Source organism: Astatotilapia calliptera, chromosome 1 (assembly GCF_900246225.1).
Source record: "Astatotilapia calliptera chromosome 1, fAstCal1.2, whole genome shotgun sequence".
NCBI lineage: Eukaryota > Metazoa > Chordata > Actinopteri > Cichliformes > Cichlidae > Astatotilapia > Astatotilapia calliptera.
This window is the reverse complement of record NC_039302.1, coordinates 718,268-727,311: the sequence shown is the minus strand read 5'-3', so window position 1 is coordinate 727,311 and position 9,044 is coordinate 718,268.

Sequence of the window (9,044 nt, the reverse complement as noted above, 5' to 3'; positions counted from 1 at the left end):
AGCCAATGTGAATGTATTGATAACTTTTAGCCTACTTGTGAAGAATGAGAATTACATTTGAATGTTGCTGCAGTCTCCTCCTCTTTTTCTGAATTGTAACCAGCCAAAAGCACATGTCCTTTAAATAAAAAAGAAACTGTGGCTTTGTTCATTTCTTTGCAGGCATTTGTTCAGTGAATATTTCTACATCAGTGTCCTAGCTAGCGAACTCACCTAAGAGGATTAAATGGGCTGGACAATTAACTGGACCAGCTTCTTTAGTGAAGCCAAATGTGTAAACAGAACAGAACAGCTGTAATGTTGTAGTCCAATGAGCTGTGTAGGTGCTCATTGGACTACAACATTGCATTACAGATTTTCAACTTATTGAACAGTTGAAAATCTAGCAGAACATTAGTTCTGCTAGATTTTCAACTGAAACAATTCACATACATTCGCTAATCTGTTCCAACTTCCTATCCAACTGATCTCCACTCAGTGTCTTAGACCCAAGCTATTCTGCCAGATACATGTTACTACAGATGAAATTATCAGTCTACTTTTGACTTTACACTTTTTTTAATTCTGTACATTCTGTTCATTTAATTTATTGTAAATATGTAAAATATTAGTCATTTATTACACAAATGGATTAATAATGAATGCATTCCAATGCAATACCCTCACATTTGTTTGAAACTATAAACTTAATTTGAATGTTATCCACCCGTTGAATGGCTTTTTCCACGGCCTCTAAAAGTAGCCATACGGGCAGACAGATAATATATTACTGCACAATATGTGCTGAAATGTCCATACTGCGCGCCATGATAGCAACTTTTACAGTTTCATTGACACTTTCAGTAAAATATGAAAAGAAAAAACTATTTATTTTTACTTAGAGACACAAAATGAACATATCCAGTATTCATGTTCTGTATAGGTGTTTACTCAACAGACCCCTCTGGCTAACTGGCTTTACTTTTGTCAGTGATCAGGACATCAGTTTCCCCATTCTTAAATACTTCTAAATAAATGGTTGTGTTTTAGATCCTCAATGCAAACCATATCAATCTGCTGGAAACCCAGCTCTAAGCAGGCACCCACTGTGTCGTGTTTCTCTCTCCTTTTACTATCTATTGCTTTGAACTCGGAGCTGCAGTAAACTGTGAAAGTCTGTAAATATTGTTGAGATTTGAACCAGCTTGAAGTGTTAATTGAAAAATTATTGTAATAAAAACAAATTCTTCTGACTGTTAATGGATCTGTGTTTTTCTTATTCCTACACTGCATTCATACCCGAGAACACTTCGCCACTAAAGAGGAAATTCTTCTCAAAAGCAAATTATCCCTCCTGTCAAAATGGCGTGCTTCCACCAACACAATTACACAGCCTTTACTCGTCTTTTAAATTGTGCTGAGGCAGAACTGTCAAAGTTGAATTGCACAGGATGCTGTACTGTAGTAATGTGAGACCCACTGGGAATCTTGGCCATACTGAACATACTCACCAAAAAACATTTCTGTCACTAATTTTCACCAACAGTCTTCTGCCAGGCAGCTTTAAACATAACAACATATGATCTGGACAGTCTACAGCTTTATACTGATGAGTGTTTTGAGTGCGTCATCATGGGGAAACCAAACAAGACAGAGACTCCCTCCAAAAGAACAGGTACTCCATCCACAAAGAAAAGCCCCCAGGAAGACTCCCTGGAACTGGTCTCTCTCCACAGACAGTGACATGGTCGATATTTTGGAATCTATAGATAAAAACCTGTTCAGCTTTGACACAAACCCAGACCACAGCCAGGAACTGAGAGGAAGGGACTTCAACGACCAGTTTCCTAAGGGGATCCTGGAGCAACGCACGGTCCTGATTTGAAATAAGTTGTCCAAGGAGGCTCTCATGATGTCATTGCAGTTGATACGCTATATGTTAAAGTCAACTTTATCGTGACCAGAACACCGCTCCATGGCTGTGCTGATCCTGTGTCGAACGCCTTTTTCTAATTCTCTCTTCGTGTCTATTATAGACATATCTGCCTTTTCCTGTTGTTATTGCTGTTGATTTGAGATCATTTCAGACGTATTCTTGGGTGGCTGGACTGTGTGAGTTATTGCACAATTAAAGCACAGGCACACACACACACACCTTTACACACACACTCAACACTACAAAATGTGTAGTTCATATACTTAATATAAATTTTGGTGATCCCTCCTTTTGTTAATGCCCTTTTCACTTTATTTTTGGATCAGTCTGACACCACACTTATTTGAACTGGAAGAGATTTCAACCTGTTACTTAATCCAGAAATTGACAGGCACAGTAGAGCAATGAGTCAAAGGACCTGGCAGACACTACGACATTCTTAAATAATACATACATGATTTTGGTGTTAGCAATGCTTGGTGTCATACGACTGTAAGGTTTTCTCTGTATGTATTACCGTAGGGTCTGCCTTACAATAAAAAGCTCCTTGAGGCGACTGTTGTTGTGATTTGGCGCTGTGTAAATAAAACTGAACTGAACTGAATTGAGACTTTCAGAACACCTCCACAACTTCACTACTGCTACCGACAATTAGGTACAAACTTTTCCTTTTGGCTTTCAGACTTGGTAAAGCTGAATCACATTCCTCACATATAACAGTCCATACAGAATCACATACAGCAGAGCAGGGATACTCGACTTCATTTGGCTGAGGCTCACATTTGGAAAACGAAGAGGCTGGGGACCAGTTAAACTACATTCTTCATAAAATGAGGAAACTTTGAAAAAGGCTGATATAGCTCATTCTCAGATTTTTGTCTATTTTATTAGCACCATTGCAATTCACCAGGATATATTTTTAACCATCTTTAACAGCATAGCTGGAATTTTTCCTATCGTGCAGACAAATATTGCACAAATTCATAAACACGTACAACTATTAACAATTCTTATAGAATGGACATAGTGCAGCTCTTTTAGTGTAAGAGATATATTAAATGTGTTTATTTTATTGCCTGGGGTCAAAGGCTGTGCAGACGCTGTACCTGGGGCAGACCTCTGCCCTCTTGTGCTCAGAGCTTGTTCCTGTGCTGCCATGATTAGTGCCTCTGTGCTTGTCTTTCAGTCCAGCTTTGTCCAGCCACTGGTAGGATTTCTAAACGTCAGCCACTTCCTCTTTCTGCTGATGTTATATACTGTGCAGGGGCCTGCCTCCCTTTATGGCTCTTCCTCTTGCTCCACTTCTTTCATGGGTTTCTGCTACCAGAGGTATTTACTTAGCACACGGTCAGTTGTGGCCATCTTCCTGATGTATTCATGGATGTCCGTTGTGTCATACTGGACAGTGGTTCTGACACTCACCAGTCCGCGGCCTCCTTCCTTCTGCTAAGCGTACAGCCTCAGGGTGATGGACCTGGGGTGAAACCCTCCATGCATGGTCAGGAGCTTCCTTGTCTTAATGTTGGTGGCTTCTATCTCCACCTCTCCTCCTTTGCCCAGCTTATTATCCCAGCAGGTATCTGACCACTGGCAGCGTGTAGGTGTTGATAGCCTGGATCTCATTCTTGCCGTTCAGCTGACTCCTCAGAACTTGCCTGACCCTCTGCAGGTACTTGGTGGTTGTAGCTTTCTTAGCATAGCACAATCCGCTCAGTTCTGGCTACCTTCCCTCTCTTTGTTTCCTCTAACTACATTTTGTCAAGGTGTGTAGTGTTACCACTATGCTAGAAATGGGCAGTTTTACATTTTGTTGTTGTTCAAGTTAAGGACAATGCTGGAGAATACCTCCCACCCAGTCCATGACATGCTGGCTAGTCACAAGAGCATGTTCAGTGAGAGACTGAGATTACCCAAATGGAAGACACTACAGCATCTGTAGATGCTGCAGACCATGTGCAGTGTTAGGGAGGACCCAAACACAGACAACGAGAGGCGGGCTAGATTGAACTGAAAGAAACCCTTCATTGGTCAATTAATAAACAAAATAACAAGACAACACTATGCAGTGTTTAAAATGTGAATGAAATTCTCACCAGATGATGGTAACAACCCGTCTGCATATGCAAAGAAATCCAATGATAGATGTCAATAAATTAAGTTATATGTATTAATGAGAAATGAGACAGGGGAAAAGTATTTGCACCAGGAGCTTCGTGATGGCTACCAAAAGCTGGTTGAGGTTATTGGGGGTATCAAGTATGTATATTTCAGACTGTATACATTTCACAGTATGCATATGAGAGAGAAAAAATCCTAAATAAATTCTAACTTGTACATCCGATTTTTTTAAGTAATTAAAGAAAAATGAACTACACAAAAGAACACTTCAAATAAATAATTAAAAGCCCCCAAATTACTATTATATTTGTGTTTATGATGACTTTATGCAAACCTATGACCAGAGGTGGCAAAAGAAAAGAAATTCTATACTTAAGAAGAAGAATAGTTCATTGTGTTAAAAGCACTCTGGGAAAAGTACTCATTGAACATCTTTAGTGAAGTAAAAGTGAAAAAACACAGAAATAAACTTTGGACTTTGTTTTGTTTTATTGCACTACTTTGGATACGAAATTGCAGAGTCGTCAGAAAGGGGAAGTAGCACTGAGTGTGGTATGCTGCTGTAAAGCTCCCTCGGATGAGGAAGAGAAAGAAATTCCACAAATGAACCCTGACAAGGCACCCCTGTGATGTGAAAACCATTTCAGGTGACTGCATCATGAAGCTCACTGAAAGAAGGCCAAGGGTTTGCAACGCTGTCAACAAAGCAAAGGGTGGCTAAAGTATAAAACACATTTAGAGTTATTCATCCATTTTTTCTTTGCCACATATATATTGTTGTATATTTGATGTCTTCAGCATGTATCTACATCTAGAAAGTAGTAAAAATAAAGAAAAACCATTCAGTGAGAACATGTATCCAAACTCTTGACTGGTAGTGCAAAAATAAGCAGGTTAATCACAGTGTTAACAATCCTCCACAAACATATTTTGGAAGCTGGACGGCACCAGAATTTAGTTACAAGTTATACTGTATATAAAAGGGACTGGTGTAAGGTAAATATTTTGTATTTGTATACATAAAAATAAACAAGTTAATCAAGTGGGTTTAACACATTAACCTGAATTGAGATTGTAGTTTTGGTTACAAGAGACATTTGTGGAGAAAAACATGAAAATGAGGGGGTAAAATTCTGTTTAATAAACAGGTGAGAAAGAGCCTTTGAGAGGATGTATCTTGGATGACATCAAGATTCCAAAATATCCTCTGCAAGACTTCAAACATGTGTTTGAGCTCTGGTGGATGGCTCAGGTCCAAACAACAGACCATCTCTCCCTGTTCCTCACACCTCAGTACTCACCACTCATCCGATGCGTGAAACCTGCTGTGAAGACAATTAAAGTGTGGCCAGAGGGGACAGATGCCGTGCTCCAATTCAAAACCACAGACTGGAATACGTTCATCCACACAGACTTGGACCAGTACACCTCATCTGTACTGGACTACATCTCCACGACTACAGACAGTGTCACCACCCAGAAACAGATCACCATGTACCCCAACCAGAAGCTTTGGATGAACTGGACCCGCAATAACGCCTTCAGGTCAGGGATGCACAGGCCTACCATACAGCCAGGGCTAAGCTAAAGAGGAGCTTAAAAAACGCAAAACACCACTACAACTTTTATGCTTGTTTTGAGCGAGGGAACCCAACAACTGCAACAACTGCAACTAAAGCAGATGTGACTGCAGATTTCATTGAACTTCGTTGCCTTGTACTTGTGACGTGTGCAATGACAATAAAGTTGAATTCTATTCTATTCAGACCAGACACCTGGGCATTGCTAACAAACAAGTGAGGACCAACACATCCTGGATGAAGACATTGATGTCTAACTCATAAGAGTAGCAACATTTCAAACGTTTGAAGGCATGGCAGAGGGGATCTGAAGGCGAACCAGTTTGGTGATAAAGATGAGCTTTATCACCAAACTGGTTCGCCCTCCATCCCTCCCCTGGACCCTGGTGATGGGTCCGGGGGAGGGATGGTCTCAAGCTAGGCAAAGAAGCTGTTGAGCCCCTCTGCTAGTGTGTCAGGGGTTGGGGAAGGAGGATCGGAGGGGGGGCTTTGGCCTTTGAAGCTGGTGACCATAACAGTCCCCGCCAAGTCTCAGGTATAGCACAGAGGCTAACAGTAGCTAATCAAGAGAATACAAATAGATTTCCACACAAAGTCTTTCTCTTTATTATTCACTTGTGAAAAAATACCTGGAGTAAACTAGAAAACAGAACAACAAAGCACACGTTTGAGCTAGCTTTGTTAACTATACAATTACAAAACTTTAATAACTACATTTACTTTTCACTCCTACAGAAATAAATACATTCAGGTCTATAGCTATACCCTTGGCATCAGGGATACAAAAAAGTATTTCTGCAAATGGTAGCTCTGAGGATTAGTTAGCTTTTTCAGGAGTGTGGAGCATGCACAATCATTAGCAACGACAGAGTCACTGTTTTCAAGTACTTATTGGGTGAACACATATAGATCTAGTTGCTCTGAATTTTCTTTGATTCAAATACAACCAACAAGAAGGAATCATGTAACAAACTTGAACATCATATATTTATATTAACCAAACATTTTTATATTCAAGTAATCAAGCAAATGCCTTAGTTCACAGCTACATCACAGCTAAGAGAGCGTAAAAGGCATTAATATTCAGCCTTTGTGATTAAAAATGATCAGATTGCTAACACAGAGCTTTTGTCTATTTCCTAATAATAAAGCATTTTTATTCTTAATCAAAGCTAAATCAAAATCAAAGTTTGATACATATAAAATTCAGAGATGAAGTTTGAGTGCTAGAAATGCTTGTTTATTGTTTAAGTTTTATTTTGGTGATGTGTGTGTGGGCATGGGCCAGAAAACTCTGCTTTAAGGTCTCACATTCACAGGCAGTGTTTGACCTCTGCCTGCTAAGTGCTCTGATGTTCTTCAGCAGTTTGAGCATGTGACTTTGTTTTGTCTTACAGGAAGTCATTGATCACCTTCTAATCCCCCACAGGATATTCTTCCCTCTGACCTTTTCAAGGAAGCTCTTCACGTTATTGGGCCTAGTATTTTACTTCTAATGCTTCCCTGTCATTACCAGATGCTTTCAAACATGCTGTTGTGCAACCCATTATTAAAAAGCAAACTCTTGATCCAAATGCTCTTTCTAACTGCAGGCCAATTTCTAAACTTTCTTTTATGTCCAAAATTCTGGAAAAGAGTTGTGAGTCACTTGGATGAGTGATGAAACGTTTCTCCAACTGAAAATGTCCAGATGGACAGAATCAACCTTTTGGAATTTACTTACCTGGATGATTAAGCACGCATCAAGACGTTATTTTATTAACATTTTAAAATGTTAGCAGCACAAACAAACATTTTTGCAGCACAAACGTTTGACATCAATTTTGTTTGATTCCATTAATATGGGGGGGCTGGTTGACCTCTGATGACCTCTAGAAATTTTTATTAATATCTTTAAAACAGAAGCAGCACAAACGAAAATTTTTGCAGCACAAACGCAGCACAAACGTTTGATACCACTTTTGTTGGATTTGAAGAAGGTGGGGGGGCCAACTTCACTCACATCGTCGACTAGCTTTGTTATTACCTCATGGACTGCTCTTTCACCCTCTGTTCAGATCACACTCCTACATGGTTGTGTCCCTCGCAGGAGGACAGATGGCTCCCCAGCCTAACTCGGGCAATGGGGGTATGTGGCAGGGTGTGGTTTGTGGCTCAGCTACAGGGGAGGGGTGGAGCAGTGGGTTGTCAGGGGAACCTGACCCATGTGCCTTCTTGTAACATGCTTGCCCTGTATGAACAGGATGCTGGGACCTGATAGCAGGGTGGTGTGCTGCACTAGAGAGGCAGCTGGCAAACTGTACAAGCAGAAAAGTGAAAAAACACTGGACAGAAAATGTTCAAGTGCCTGTAATGCTGCATGTGTTGGATTCCTTCTATCACAGGAAAACTCCCATGCACCCTCAAATATGCTTGAGAAGATAAAGGGCTGGTCCAGTGATCTTTCAGCAGTAGGCGTCTGAAGCTGTTCATCTGTCCAAATGGTTCGGCTACTTCATTACTGCAGGTTCATACGACAGTACACACTTTAAGCCTTCCTTTGCTTTATTCCATATTCATTTGTGTCAGCATTTCTGCTCTGTCTCAGGGGCTATTCAATTTAAATGCAACATGCTTTGTAATGTCTGTGCACAGCTGGCATTCCTATTTAGGTTTATGCAATGTTATACAAGCCAGCGGATGACATTACTTCATTTCTATTCATGTGCTTTGCTACCAATGTGCAGCAGTGCTGCCGCCCCCCTTTCCTCCTACTTCTCCTCCCATTACCTCTTTTGTGTCCGAGTTAAAATGTTGTGACCTTTTCAGATCATTAAGTCTTCCTGTCTGCCTGTTTTTATGGCCTTTCCCTTTCCCCATACAATTCTGTTTCCCAGCTGCTGGAGACTTTGTGACAAGCTCCAATGAGGAATGTCAAAATTTATATTTCTCCTTAACAGGCTGTAGTTTTCCCAACACATTTTTCTCCCAGTTAATTATTGGGCCATGCTGGTGACAAAAAGTCTGGTTTCATTACCCCCTTTAAAGTTTATTTAGAAACAGCAAATAATCTTAACCCCAAGGGAATTTATATAAGTGCAGCTCTTCCATTCCTCACATCACAAGGAACAGTAAAATAGTTGTACTTATATGATGACTTTTATTTATCTTTGAGGTCACAAAGGGTTTCTTCCCCTGTATTTTTGTCCAAGAGAAAAAAACAAAACAACAAGAACAAATAAACCCCTTCACTACAATAGGGTCACAATTCACGGAGGAAGTCTGGGCAAAGATAATAAAATAGATTTTTTGAGTTGTAATGATTCAAGGTCTTAAGTTAAAGGTCATGCATCAGAATGTTTTAATAAAAGCAGGCTGACGTCATCATATTGCAGTATGAAAATAGGCAGACAATAGCGTGTTAAAAAAAACATACATTTTAGTATGTCCGT